The sequence below is a fragment of the Pseudophryne corroboree genome, chromosome 9 (genome assembly GCF_028390025.1).
Source record: "Pseudophryne corroboree isolate aPseCor3 chromosome 9, aPseCor3.hap2, whole genome shotgun sequence".
In the NCBI taxonomy this organism is placed as follows: domain Eukaryota; kingdom Metazoa; phylum Chordata; class Amphibia; order Anura; family Myobatrachidae; genus Pseudophryne; species Pseudophryne corroboree.
The window spans coordinates 439,083,294-439,097,192 of NC_086452.1; the positions used below are offsets into that span (position 1 = coordinate 439,083,294).

The 13,899-nt window shown below is 50.0% G+C and overlaps 1 protein-coding gene and 1 pseudogene across 2 annotated transcripts in view; both read left to right on the forward strand.

The window, feature by feature from the left end:
• Positions 1-13,899, forward strand: part of C9H3orf84 (chromosome 9 C3orf84 homolog) — a 92,321-nt gene that overhangs the window by 51,002 nt on the left and 27,420 nt on the right. The gene's annotated exons all lie outside the window — the stretch shown is intronic.
• LOC134961539 (5S ribosomal RNA) lies at positions 9,165-9,283 on the forward strand (annotated as a pseudogene).

A 13,899-nucleotide genomic window follows, 5' to 3' on the forward strand; every position in this document is an offset into this window, starting at 1 on the left:
GGTGCCCGCCCTGCGCTTAATTTTCCTGCATTGGTTTTATAGTTCAGTACTGCCTGGTTCCTAGGTAAGTTCTGCGTTATTAGCATGTTAACCGGATTTGCCTGTTGTGTGAGCTGGTATGAATCTCGCCACTATCTGTGTATTTCCTTCTCTCGAAGTATGTCGTCTCCTCGGGCACAGTTTCTAGACTGAGTCTGGTAGGAGGGGCATAGAGGGAGGAGCCAGCCCACACTATTAAACTCTTACAGTGCCAATGGCTCCTGGTGGACCCGTCTATACCCCCATGGTACTAATATGGACCCCAGCATCCTCTACGGCAGGGGTGGGGAACCTCCGTTTGGTCCGGCCCACCCGCTCCTCTCAGTGAGAAACGCCGCCGCACAGTCCGGCGGCAGCGTGTCTCAGCTGGCACCACATGGAGGAGAGCGCGGCTATTGTCGGGCGGCGGCGGCGGCTTGTAGGACTAGAAACCATCCGCTGGTTCGTGAGCCAATCAGAGCTCGCGGACCGGCAGCCAATCAGGAGCCGCGGCTGCCGGTCCGCGAGCTCTGATTGGCTCTCGAACCGGCGGCTGGTTTCAAGTCTTACCCGCCGCCGCCCAACATAGCCGCGCTCTCCTCCGTGTGTCCCCGCCGAAAGGAGCGGTAAGCGGGACGGGGGTCATCTGTATACCTGGCACTGTGGGGGTCATCTGTATACCTGGCACTGTGGGGGTCATCTGTATACCTGGCACTGTGAGGGGCATTTGTATACCTGGCACTGTGGGGGCATCTGTATACTTGGTACTGTGAGGGGCATTTGTATACCTGGCACTGTGGGGACATCTGTATACCTGGCACTGTGAGGGGCATTTGTATACCTGGCACTGTGGGGGCATCTGTATACCTGGCACTGTGAGGGGCATTTGTATACCTGGCACTGTGGGGACATCTGTATACCTGGCACTGTGAGGGGCATTTGTATACCTGGCACTGTGGGGACATCTGTATACCTGGCACTGTGAGGGGCATTTGTATACCTGGCACTGTGGGGGCATTTGTATACCTGGCACTGTGGGGGCATTTGTATACCTGGCACTGTGAGGGGCATTTGTATACCTGGCACTGTGGGGGCATTTGTATACCTGGCACTGTGGGGGCATTTGTATACCTGGCACTGTGGGGACATCTGTATACCTGGCACTGTGAGGGGCATTTGTATACCTGGCACTGTGGGGGCATCTGTATACCTGGCACTGTGAGGGGCATTTGTATACCTGGCACTGTGGGGGCAATTGTGGATCTGGCACTGCACTATTGGGGGCATATGTGTATCACGTCCCATTTTAACTGGCCACACCCATTTTTTTGGCGAGCGCGGGGGCAGACTTGTATGGCCCCCGAAGGATTTTATAAATATCCAAATGGCCCTCGGTAGAAAAAAGGTTCCCCATCCCTGCTCTACGGACTACGAGAAAAGGATTTACCGGTAGGTAATTAAAATCCTATTTTTACACATTACGGCAGACAGTCCCCCTTTTTACACCTTACGGCAGACAGCGTCCCCTTTTTACACATTATGACAGACAGCGCCTCCTTTTTACACATTACGGCAGACAGTGCCTCCTTTTTGCACATTACGGCAGACAGCGTGCCCTTTTTACACATTACGGCAGACAGCGTCCCCCTTTTTACACATTACGGCAGACAGCGTCCCCCTTTTTACACATTACGGCAGACAGCGTCCCCCTTTTTACACATTACGGCAGACAGCGTCCCTCTTTTCTCTGACGTCCTAGTGGATGCTGGGAACTCCGTAAGGACCATGGGGAATAGCGGCTCCGCAGGAGACTGGGCACAATTAAAGAAAGCTTTAGGACTACCTGGTGTGCACTGGCTCCTCCCCCTATGACCCTCCTCCAAGCCTCAGTTAGATTTTTGTGCCCGGCCGAGATGGGTGCAATCTAGGGGGCTCTCCTGAGCTTCTTAGAAAAAAGTTAGTTTTAGGTTTTTTATTTTCAGTGAGACCTGCTGGCAACAGGCTCACTGCATCGAGGGACTAAGGGGAGAAGAAGCGAACCTGCCTGCTTGCAGCCAGCTTGGGCTTCTTAGGCTACTGGACACCATTAGCTCCAGAGGGACCGAACACAGGCCCAGCCTCGGAGTCCGGTCCCAGAGCCGCGCCGCCGGCCCCCTTACAGAGCCAGAACCCAGAAGAGGTCCGGAAAATCGGCGGCAGAAGACATCAGTCTTCACCAAGGTAGCGCACAGCACTGCAGCTGTGCGCCATTGCTCCTCATGCACACCTCACACTGCGGTCACTGACGGGTGCAGGGCGCTGGGGGGGGGGGCGCCCTGAGCAGCAATTTTAACACCTTGGCTGGCAAAAATACATCACATATAACCCCCAGGGCTATATGGATGTACATTAACCCCTGCCAGAATCCATAAAAATGCGGGAGAAAAGTCCGCAAAAAAGGGGCGGAGCTATCTCCCTCAGCACACTGGCGCCATTTTTCCCTCACAGCTTCGTTGGAGGGAAGCTCCCTGGCTCTCCCCTGCAGTAACTACACTACAGAAAGGGTTAAAAAAGAGAGGGGGGGCACAAATTAGGCGCAGTATACAATATATGCAGCTATAAGGGAAAACACTTTTTTATAGGTGCTATCCCTGTGATATATAGCGCCCTGGTGTGTGCTGGCATACTCTCCCTCTGTCTCCCCAAAGGGCTTTGTCCTCTATCAGAGCATTCCCTGTGTGTACGCTGTGTATCGGTACGGCTGTGTCGACATGTATGTGGAGGATAATGAGGTGGAGGCGGAGCGAATGCCTGTAAATATGTTGTCACCCCCTGCGGGGTCGACACCGGTGTGGTTGAATTTATGGAAGGATTACGTGAAAGTGTCAACTCCTTACATAAATGGTCGACGACACAGAACAGCCGGCTACTCAGCTTGTGCCTGTTCCAGCGTCTCAAATGTCATGGGGGGCTCTAAAAACGCCCGCTACCTCAGATAGCAGACACAGATGTCGACATGGATGCCGACTCCAGTGTCGACGACGATGAGACTAGTGTACCCCCCAAATAGGTCCACCCGTTACATGATTGAGGCAATGAAAAATGTATTACACATTTATGATTATACCCCAGATACCACATAAAAAGGGTATTGTGTTTGGTGAGAGAAAACTATTAGTAGTTTTTCCTGCATCTGAGAAATTAAATGAGGTGTGTGAGGAAGCGTGGTCTTCTCCCGATAAGAAATTGATAATTTCAAAACGGTTATTGGCAGCGTACCCTTTCCCGCCAGAGGATAGGTCACGCGGTGAAACACCCCATAGGGTAGATACAGCGGGGGAAATTTACTAAGCTCCCGATTTTGACCGAGATGCCGTTTTTTCATCAAAGTGTCATCTCGGTAATTTACTAAGCACTAATCACGGCAGTGATGAGGGCATTCGTAATTTTTTGCAAGTTCAGGTAAAAAATTACGAATGAATACACCATCGGTCAAAACGCGGCTGTTTAAGTATGAATCTCGGTCATTTACTAAGAAGTGCAAAGCAAAAAACAAACAAACACTGCCGTGAAAAATTACAACTCGTAAAAAAGTGCTAAAAAAAAACAGACCTACTTTTTTTTTCCGTGATTGGATAGGCATGCATGGATCCATGAGATCCGTGCATGTATATCAGTGGGAAGGGGTGGGAAAGTTGTTATTTTATTTAAAAAAATTGCGTGGGGTCCCCCCTCCTAAGCATAACCAGCCTCGGGCTCTTTGAGCCGATCCTGGTTGCAGAAATATGGGGAAAAAAATGACAGGGGTTCCCCCATATTTAAGCAACCAGCATCGGGCTCTGCGCCTGGTCCTGGTCCCAAAAATACGGGGGACAAAAAGAGTAGGGGTCCCCCGTATTTTTAAAACCAGCACCGGGCTCCACTAGCTGGACAGATAATGCCACAGCCGGGGGTCACTTTTATATAGTGCCCTGCGGCCGTGGCATCAAAAATCCAACTAGTCACTCCTGGCCGGGGTACCCTGGGGGAGTGGGGACCCCTTCAATCAAGGGGTCCCCCCCCCCCAACCACCCAAGGGCCAGGGGTGAAGCCCGAGGCTGTCCCCCCCCATCCAATGGGCTGCGGATGGGGAGGCTGATAGCCTTTGTTGTAAAAGAAAAGATATTGTTTTTAGTAGCAGTACTACAAGGCCCAGCAAGCCTCCCCCGCATGCTGGTACTTGGAGAACCACAAGTACCAGCATGCGACGGAAAAACGGGCCCGCTGGTACCTGTAGTACTACTACTAAAAAAATACCCAAAAAAAGACAAGACACACACACCGTGAAAGTATAATTTTATTACATACATACACACATACATACATACTTACCTTAAGTTCCCACGCAGGTCGGTCCTCTTCTCCAGTAGAATCCAAGGGGTACCTGTTGAAGAAATTATACTCACGAGATCCAGGGGTCCAGGCTCCTCGGGAAATCCAGGGGTAATCCACGTACTTGACAAAAAAAACAAAACGGTGTCCCGACCACGAACTGAAAGGGGACCCATGTTTGCACATGGGTCACCTTTCCACGAATGCCAGAAACCCACTCTGACTGATGTCTAAGTGGGTTTCTTCAGCCAATCAGGGAGTGCCACGTTGTAGCACTCTCCTGATCGGCTGTGTGCTCCTGTACTGAGTGACAGGCGGCACACGGCAGTGTTACAATGTAGCGCCTATGCGCTACATTGTAACCAATGATGGGAACTTTCTGCTCAGCGGTGACGTCACTTTAGGTCAACCGCAGGGCAGAAAGTTCCCATCATTGGTTACAATGTAGCGCATAGGCGCTACATTGTAACACTGCCGTGTGCTGCCTGTCAGTGAGGACAGGAGCACACAGCCGATCAGGAGAGTGCTACAACGTGGCACTCCCTGATTGGCTGAAGAAACCCACTTAGACATCAGTCAGAGTGGGTTTCTGGCATTCGTGGAAAGGAGTCCCATGTGAAAAAACATGGGTCCCCTTTCAGTTCGAGGCTCGGCTTTCCGTTTTCTTATTTTATGCAAGTACGTGGATTACCCCTGGATTTCCCGAGGAGCCTGGACCCCTGGATCTCGTGAGTATAATTTCTTCAACAGGTACCCCTTGGATTCTACTGGAGAAGAGGACCGACCTGCGTGGGAACTTAAGGTAAGTATGTATGTATGTGTGTATGTATGTAATAAAATTATACTTTCACGGTGTGTGTGTCTTGTCTTTTTTTGGGTATTTTTTTAGTAGTAGTACTACAGGTACCAGCGGGCCCGTTTTTCCGTCGCATGCTGGTACTTGTGGTTCTCCAAGTACCAGCATGCGGGGGAGGCTTGCTGGGCCTTGTAGTACTGCTACTAAAAACAATATCTTTTCTTTTACAACAAAGGCTATCAGCCTCCCCATCCGCAGCCCATTGGATGGGGGGGGACAGCCTCGGGCTTCACCCCTGGCCCTTGGGTGGCTGGGGGGGGGGGGACCCCTTGATTGAACGGGTCCCCACTCCCCCAGGGTACCCCGGCCAGGAGTGACTAGTTGGATTTTTGATGCCACGGCCGCAGGGCACTATATAAAAGTGACCCCCGGCTGTGGCATTATCTGTCCAGCTAGTGGAGCCCGGTGCTGGTTTTAAAAATACGGGGGACCCCTACTCTTTTTGTCCCCCGTATTTTTGGGACCAGGACCAGGCGCAGAGCCCGATGCTGGTTGCTTAAATATGGGGGAACCCCTGTCATTTTTTCCCCCATATTTTTGCAACCAGGATCGGCTCAAAGAGCCCGAGGCTGGTTATGCTTAGGAGGGGGGACCCCACGCATTTTTTTTAATGATTTTACAGTGTTTAATTAAAAAAAACAAAAAAACCCCAGCACGGATCACACAGATCCGGCCGAGATTGATTGTAAAAAAAGTCGGCAGTGTTTTGCTAATCACTGCCGTAAAAATAGGTAAAAAACCACGAATGACATCGACATCGGAACAAAAGAAAAACCCGAATACGACAGCTTAGTAAATCCATCGTAATCAATTCAAAAAGTTGCAATTTTACACTGTCGATGTCATTCGTGATTGAACTTGGACATGAATTTGGAAAATACGAATCTTAGTAAATGTACCCCAGCGTTTACACGCTTATCAGAAAAGGTGGCACTACCGTCTCCGGATACGGCCGTCCTGAAGGAACCTGCTGATAGAAAGCAGGAGGTTACCCTATAAGATATAGTCACACACTAGGGCATTATATTGCGACCAGCCGTTGCTTCGGCATGGATGTGCAGTGCTCCCGCTGCATGGTCAGATTCCCTGTCGGAAAATAACTATGGATAGGGACAATATTTTGCTGACAATAGAGCATATAAAAGACGTGGTCTTATACATGCGTGATGCACAGAGGGATAATTGCCGACTGGCATCAAAAATAAGCGCTAGGTCCATTGCCGCCAGACGGGGGTTATGGACTCGGCAATGGTCAGGCGATGCCGACTCGAATCGACACATGGAAGTTTGCCCTATAAGGGGGTAAAACTGTTTGGGGATGGTCTGTCAGACTTCGTTTCCACAGCTACTGCTGGGAAATCGACTTTCTTGCCACAGGTTACCCCACAACAATAGAAAGCACCGTATCATCAAGTACAGTCCTTTCGGCCCCAGAAAAGCAAGAGGGCTAGAGGCTCATCCTTTCTGCCGAGAGGCAAAGGTAGAGGAAAAAGCAACAGCTAGTTCCCAAGAGCAGAAGTCCTCCCCTGCGTTCCGGTAAGCCCACAGCATAACGCTGGGGCTGCTTAGGCGGACCCGGGTACGGTGGGGGCCCGTCTCAGAAATTTCAGCGCCCAGTGGGCTCTCTCACATGGATCCCTGGGTCCTTCAGGTAATTTCTCAGGGGTACAGGCTGGAGTTCGAGATGTTCGCCCCCCTGCCGTTTCATAAAATCTGCCTTACCGGCACCTCCCTCTGCCAGGGAGGCGGTGTTGGTGACTATTCAACACTATAATCACAACAAGTGATTGTCAAGGTGCCCCTCCTTCAGCAAGGAAGGGGTTACTATACCACAATGGTCGTGGTACCGAAACAGAACGGTTCGGTGAGACCCATCTTAAAATTAAAATGCTTGAATTTTTTATATCAGAAGATTCATGTTCAAGATGGAATCGCTCAGGGCGGTTATTACGAGCCTGGACGAGGGGGATTACAGGGTCTCCCTGGACATCAGGGATGCGTACCTGCATGTCCCCATTTACCCTCCTCACCAGGAGTACCTCAGATGTGTGGTACAGGACTGTCACTATCAGTTCCAGATGCTGCCGTTGGAGTTGCCCACGGCTCCGAAGGTCTTTACCAAGGTAATGATCGAAATGATACTCCTTCGCAAGAAGGTAGTTTTTATTATCCTGTATTTGGACGATCTCCTGATAAAGGCGAGGTCCAAAGAACAATTGGTAATAGGGGTAGCACTCTCTCGGGAAGTGCTACAACAGCACGGCTGGATTCTCAATTTTCCAAAGTCACAGCTGGTCCCGACGACACGTCTTCTGTTCCTGGGAATGATTCTGGACATAGACCAGAAAAGAGTGTTTCTTCCAGTGGAAAAAGCCGAGGAGTTGTCATCTCTAGTCAGAGACATCCTGAAACCAGGACAAGTGTCGGCACATCAATGCACACGAGTCCTGGGAAAAATGGTAGCTTCGTACGAAGCATAATTCCATTCGGAAGGTTCCACACAAGGACGTTCCAGTGGGGCCTGTGGGACAAATGGTCCGGGTCCCATCTACAGATACAACAGCGGATAACCCTGTCAGCAAGAAACAGGGTGTCGCTGCTGTGGTGGCTGCAGAGGGCTCATCTACTAGAGGGCCGCAGATTCGGAATACAGGACGGGGTCCTGGTGACCACGGATGCCAGCCTTCGGGGCTGGGGTGCAGTCACACAGGGAAGAAATTTCCAAGGAAATTTCGCCTCACATTAATATCCGGGAGCTAAGGGCTTTTTACAATGCCCTAAGTCAAGCAAGGCCCCTGCTTCAGAACCAGCCGGTACTGATCCAATCAGACAACATCACGGCGATCGCCCATGTAAACAAACGGGGCGGCACAAGAAGCAGGATGGCGATGGCAGAAGCCACAAGGATTCTCCGATGGGCGACCTACACCCGGGAGAATGGGGACTTCATCCAGAAGTTTTCCAAATGCGGAAAAACCGTTGGGTATGACCACGGGTGGACATGATGGCGTCCCGCCTCAACAAAAAGTTGAAAAGATATTGCGCCAGGTCAAGGGACCCTCAGGCGATCGCTGGGGACGCTCTAGTGACACCGTGGGTGTACCAGTCGGTTTATGTGTTTCCTCCTCTGCCTCTCATTCCCAAGGTACTGAGAATCATATGAAAGCGAGGAGTGGAAACTATACTCGTGGTTCCGGATTGGCTACGAAGACGTGGGTACCCGGAACTTTAAGAGATGCTTGCAGAGGACCCTTGGCCTCTGCCGCTCGGACAAGACCTGCTGCAGCAGGGATCCTGTCTGTTCCAAGGCTTACCGCGGCTCCGTTGGACGGCATGGCGGTTGAACACCGGATCCTAATAGGCATTCCGGAGGAAGTCATCCCTACCCTGCTCAAAGCCAGGAAGGATGTCACCGCAAAACGTTATCACCGCATTGGGCGAAAATATGTTGCGTGGTGTGAGGCCATGTATGAACAGTTAGCTGCCTCTGCAGCCCGAGCAGTGCATATTAAGGGTGTTGTTACATAATTACACAAAGCAATATCCACTTCATATTTAGCAATTCAGTGGAAATTCTTTATACATTTTGTCACAATGAAACAAGGTACTGCCTAGACAGCTCCTGTTAATCCTGATATAAGATTCAGCTTATGTTTTTTCGCATGATTGTTTATTAGCACTTCATCAAATCATTTAACCCATGTCATACTAGTATTTCTATTAGCATTTCATCAAATCATTTAACTCCGGCATGTGCTCTCCATCATAATTGTAATATGGAGGATTTCATCAGTGAATAATCCCTCCACTTCTTGGTCTCCCTTGGGCCATTAATTGGCCAATACCAATTGGCGATTGTCAAATCAATTTTTTTCTTTACGGAATCACATTTTGCCTCAAACACCATCCATTTTACATGCTGAGAGGTATTTACCATACCTTCTACAGTCATACCATGCTGGATCTGCCCGATCTCGTCTGATCTTGGAAGCCAAGCAGCATTGGGCCCGGTCAGTACCAGAAAGGGTGACCCTCTGGGAATACTGGGTACTGTAGTCCCATCTAGGTACATACCTTTCATTGACCAGCAGAACCTACTTGTCAACTGACACTGCAGAACACGCAGCACAGTTGATTATTTCAAAAGGAGTCCGGTAATTAGAAAGCCGGTTTCTTTTTCTTGTATCTCTCATATGAAATACACATAAGTATCTTCAATCATAAACTCATAGAGATAACGAGAACTTTCATTTTCGCAGTGGACATATGTCTAACAATAATACTCGCCTAGAATCCAGAGGGTGTGCAGGCAAATTTTCTGTCACCTACTTTCAATAGGCGAGTGACATATTATTACTATATCGTCTTCTACATACTATTTAATACTTGTTTTAACCCACTTCGCTGTTTCACACAGCAATGTTTTTCACATATAATTAATTAAACTTTTTCGTCTGAAGAATTTAATAAAAGTTACGTTTTAATGCTTTATATACATTCCATTGTTTCATAACATTGTCATGAAATCAATTTAAAAAGTGTGCCCCAGAGAGACATATCAACCAGCTCTTTTTTTGCTTCTTTGCAAAACCACCCTTAATAGCTCTTTCTGCTAAAAATGTCCGGGAGCACCACCAACCGTTGTTCTGCCCCAAAAGCCCTTTGAGGCGAAATTGGCAGCTCTATGTTGGTCTAAACTGCAATTAGAATTTTCATTAGTACTATTATATACTTCTTATCAGGTAATGTACAATCTGTTCCAGTGCAGATCTCAAAAAAACCCACCCAATATACACCGTGGGTGTACCAGTCGGTTTATGTGTTTCCTCCTCTGCCTCTCATTCCCAAGGTACTGAGAATCATATGAAAGCGAGGAGTGGAAACTATACTCGTGGTTCCGGATTGGCCACGAAGACGTGGGTACCCGGAACTTTAAGAGATGCTTGCAGAGGACCCTTGGCCTCTGCCGCTCGGACAAGACCTGCTGCAGCAGGGATCCTGTCTGTTCCAAGGCTTACCGCGGCTCCGTTGGACGGCATGGCGGTTGAACACCGGATCCTAATGGGCATTCCGGAGGAAGTCATCCCTACCCTGCTCAAAGCTAGGAAGGATGTCACCGCAAAACGTTATCACCGCATTGGGCGAAAATATGTTGCGTGGTGTGAGGCCAAGAAGGCCCCGACGAAGGAATGTCAGCTGGGTCGATTCCTACAATTCCTGCAAGCAGGAGTGACGTTGGGCCTCAAATTGGGGTCCATCAAGGTCCAGATTTCGGCTCTATCGATTTTCTTCCAGAAAGAACGGGCTTCACTGCCTGTAGTTCAGACTTTTTGTCAAAGGAGTTCTGCATATTCAGCCTCCTTTTGTGCCCAGTGGCACCTTGGGATCTCAATGTAGTTTTGGAATTCCTGAAATCACATTGGTTCGAACCACTTAAGACTGTGGATTTAAAATATCTCACGTGGAAAGTGGTCATGCTGTTGGCCCTGGCTTCGGCCAGGTGAGTTTCAGAATTGGCGGCTTTGTCTTGTAAAAGCCCTTATCTGATTTTCCATATGGATAGGGCAGAATTGAGGACTCGTCCTCAGTTTCTTCCGAAGGCGGTCTCAGTTTTTCACTTGAACCAACCTATTGTGGTGCCTGCGGCTACTAGGGACTTGGAGGATTCCAAGTTGCTGGACGTAGTCAGGGCCCTGAAAATTTACGTTTCCAGGACGGCTGGAGTCAGAAAGTCTGACTCGCTGTTTATCCTGTATGCACCCAACAAGCTGGGTGCTCCTGCTTCTAAGCAGTCTATTGCGCGCTGGATGTGTAGCACTATTCAGCTGGCGCATTCTGCGGTGGGATTACCGCAGCTTAAATCTGTTAAAGCCCATCCCACAAGGAAGGTGGGCTCATCTTGGGCGGCTGCCCGAGGGGTCTCGGCTTTACAACTTTGCCGAGCTGTTACTTGGTCAGGGGCAAACACGTTTGCAAAATTCTACAAATTTGATACCCTGGCTGAGGAGGACCTGGAGTTCTCTCATTCAGTGCTGCAGAGTCATCCGTACTCTCCCGCCCGTTTGGGAGCTTTGGTATAATCCCCATGGTCCTTACGGAGTTCCCAGCATCCACTAGGACGTCAGAGAAAATAAGAATTTACTTACCGATAATTCTATTTCTCGTAGTCCGTAGTGGATGCTGGGCGCCCATCCCAAGTGCGGATTGTCTGCAATACTTGTACATAGTTATTGTTAACTAAAACGGGTTATTGTTGTGAGCCATCTATTCAGAGGCTCCTCTATTATCATGCTGTTAACTGGGTTTCATATCACAAGTTGTACGGTGTGATTGGTGTGGCTGGTATGAGTCTTACCCGGGATTCAAAATCCTTCCTTATTGTGTACGCTCGTCCGGGCACAGTATCCTAACTGAGGCTTGGAGGAGGGTCATAGGGGGAGGAGCCAGTGCACACCAGGTAGTCCTAAAGCTTTCTTTAATTGTGCCCAGTCTCCTGCGGAGCCGCTATTCCCCATGGTCCTTACGGAGTTCCCAGCATCCACTACGGACTACGAGAAATAGAATTATCGGTAAGTAAATTCTTATTTTTACACATTATGGCAGCCAGTCCCCCTTTTTACACATTACGGCAGACAGCGTCCCCTTTTTACACATTACGGCAGACATCGCCTCCTTTTTACACATTACGGCAGACAGCGTCCCCTTTTATACACATTACGGCAGACAGCGTCCCCCTTTATACACATTACGGCAGACAGCGTCCCCCTTTTTACACATTACGGCAGACAGCATCCCCCTTTTTACACATTACGGCAGTCAGCGTCCCCCTTTTACACATTACGGCAGATAGCGTCCCCTTTTTACACATTACGGCAGACAGCATGTCACCTACTGCCTTCCATGTCACCCACTGCCTCTATGTCACCCACTGCCTTCCATGTCACCCACTGCCTCCATGTCACCTACTGCCTTCCATGTCACCCACTGCCTCCATGTCACCCACTGCTTTCCATGTCACCCATTGCCTCCATGTCACCAACTGCCTTCCATGTCACCCACTGCCTCCATGTCACCCACTGCCTTCCATGTCACCCACTGCCTCCATGTCACCCACTGCCTTCCATGTCACCCACTGCCTTATATGTCACCCACTGCCTTCCATGTCACCTACTGCCTTCCATGTCACCCACTGCCTCCATGTCACCCACTGCCTTCCATGTCACCCACTGCCTCCATGTCACCATCTGCCTCTCCCTGTTACCCCTGCCACTCTCTGTCACCTATTGCCTCTGTCATCCACTGCCTCCATGTCACCAACTGCCTCCATGTCACCCACTGCCTCCATGTCACCCACTGCCTTCCATGTCACCCACTGCCTTCCATGTCACCCACTGCCTCCATGTCACACACTGCCTTCCACGTCACCCACTGCCTCCATGTCATCTACTGCCTCCATGTCACCACCTGCCTCCATGTCACCCACTGCCTTCCATGTCACCCACTGCCTTCCTTGTCACCCACTGCCTCCATGTCACCCACTGCCTTCCATGTCACCCACTGCCTCCATGTCACCCACTGCCTTCCATGTCACCCACTGCCTCCATGTCCCCTACTGCCTTCCATGTCACCCACTGCCTCCATATCACCTACTGCCTCCATGTCACCAACTGCCTCCATGTCACCCACTGCCTCCATATCACCGACTGCCTCCATATCACCTACTGCCTCCATGTCACCCACTGCCTTCCATGTCACCCACTGCCTCCATGTCACCCACTGCCTTCCATGTCACCCACTGCCTCCATATCACCTACTGCCTCCATGTCACCCACTGCCTTCCATGTCACCCACTGCCTCCATGTCACCCACTGCCTTCCATGTCACCCACTGCCTCCATGTCACCCACTGCCTTCCATGTCACCCACTGCCTTCCATGTCACCCACCATGTCACCCACTGCCTTCCATGTCACCCACAGCCTTCCATGTCACCCACTGCCTTCCATGTCACCCACTGCCTCCATGTCACCCACTTCCTTCCATGTCACCCACTGCCTCCATGTCACCCACTTCCTTCCATGTCACCCACTGCCTCCATGTCACCCACTGCCTTCCATGTCACCTACTGCCTTCCATGTCACCCACTGCCTCCATGTCACCCACTTCCTTCCATGTCACCCACTGCCTTCCATGTCACCCACTGCCTCCATGTCACCCACTGCCTTCCATGTGTCACCCACTGCCTCCATGTCATCCACTGCCTCTCTCTGTTACCCCTGCCTCTCTTTGTCACCCACTGCCTCCCCAGTTACCCACTATCTCACTGTTACCCTCTGCCAGTCCGTCACCCACTTCCTTTGTCACCCACGCCATTTCCATGTGAGACTACAGCACTTTTTTGACACACGCTTCGGGCACGCACTGTCCCTTTGTAAAGTATAGGAGGGCGTACGCCGAACACCCTCGCTAGTATCTCAATCAATTTGATTTAATCATCTGTGTTGAGCCATGGATATCCTTAAAACCTGGACTGTTAGGATGCCTTAAGGACAACGTTTAGGAACCTCTGGTATATAGCATTCAGCACATTTCTTTATACATCTTATCTAATGAATGATCTGATTTCCGTGTTTTCTATGCTGCATAATCAGGATTAGTTGTCATATGATTAATGTTC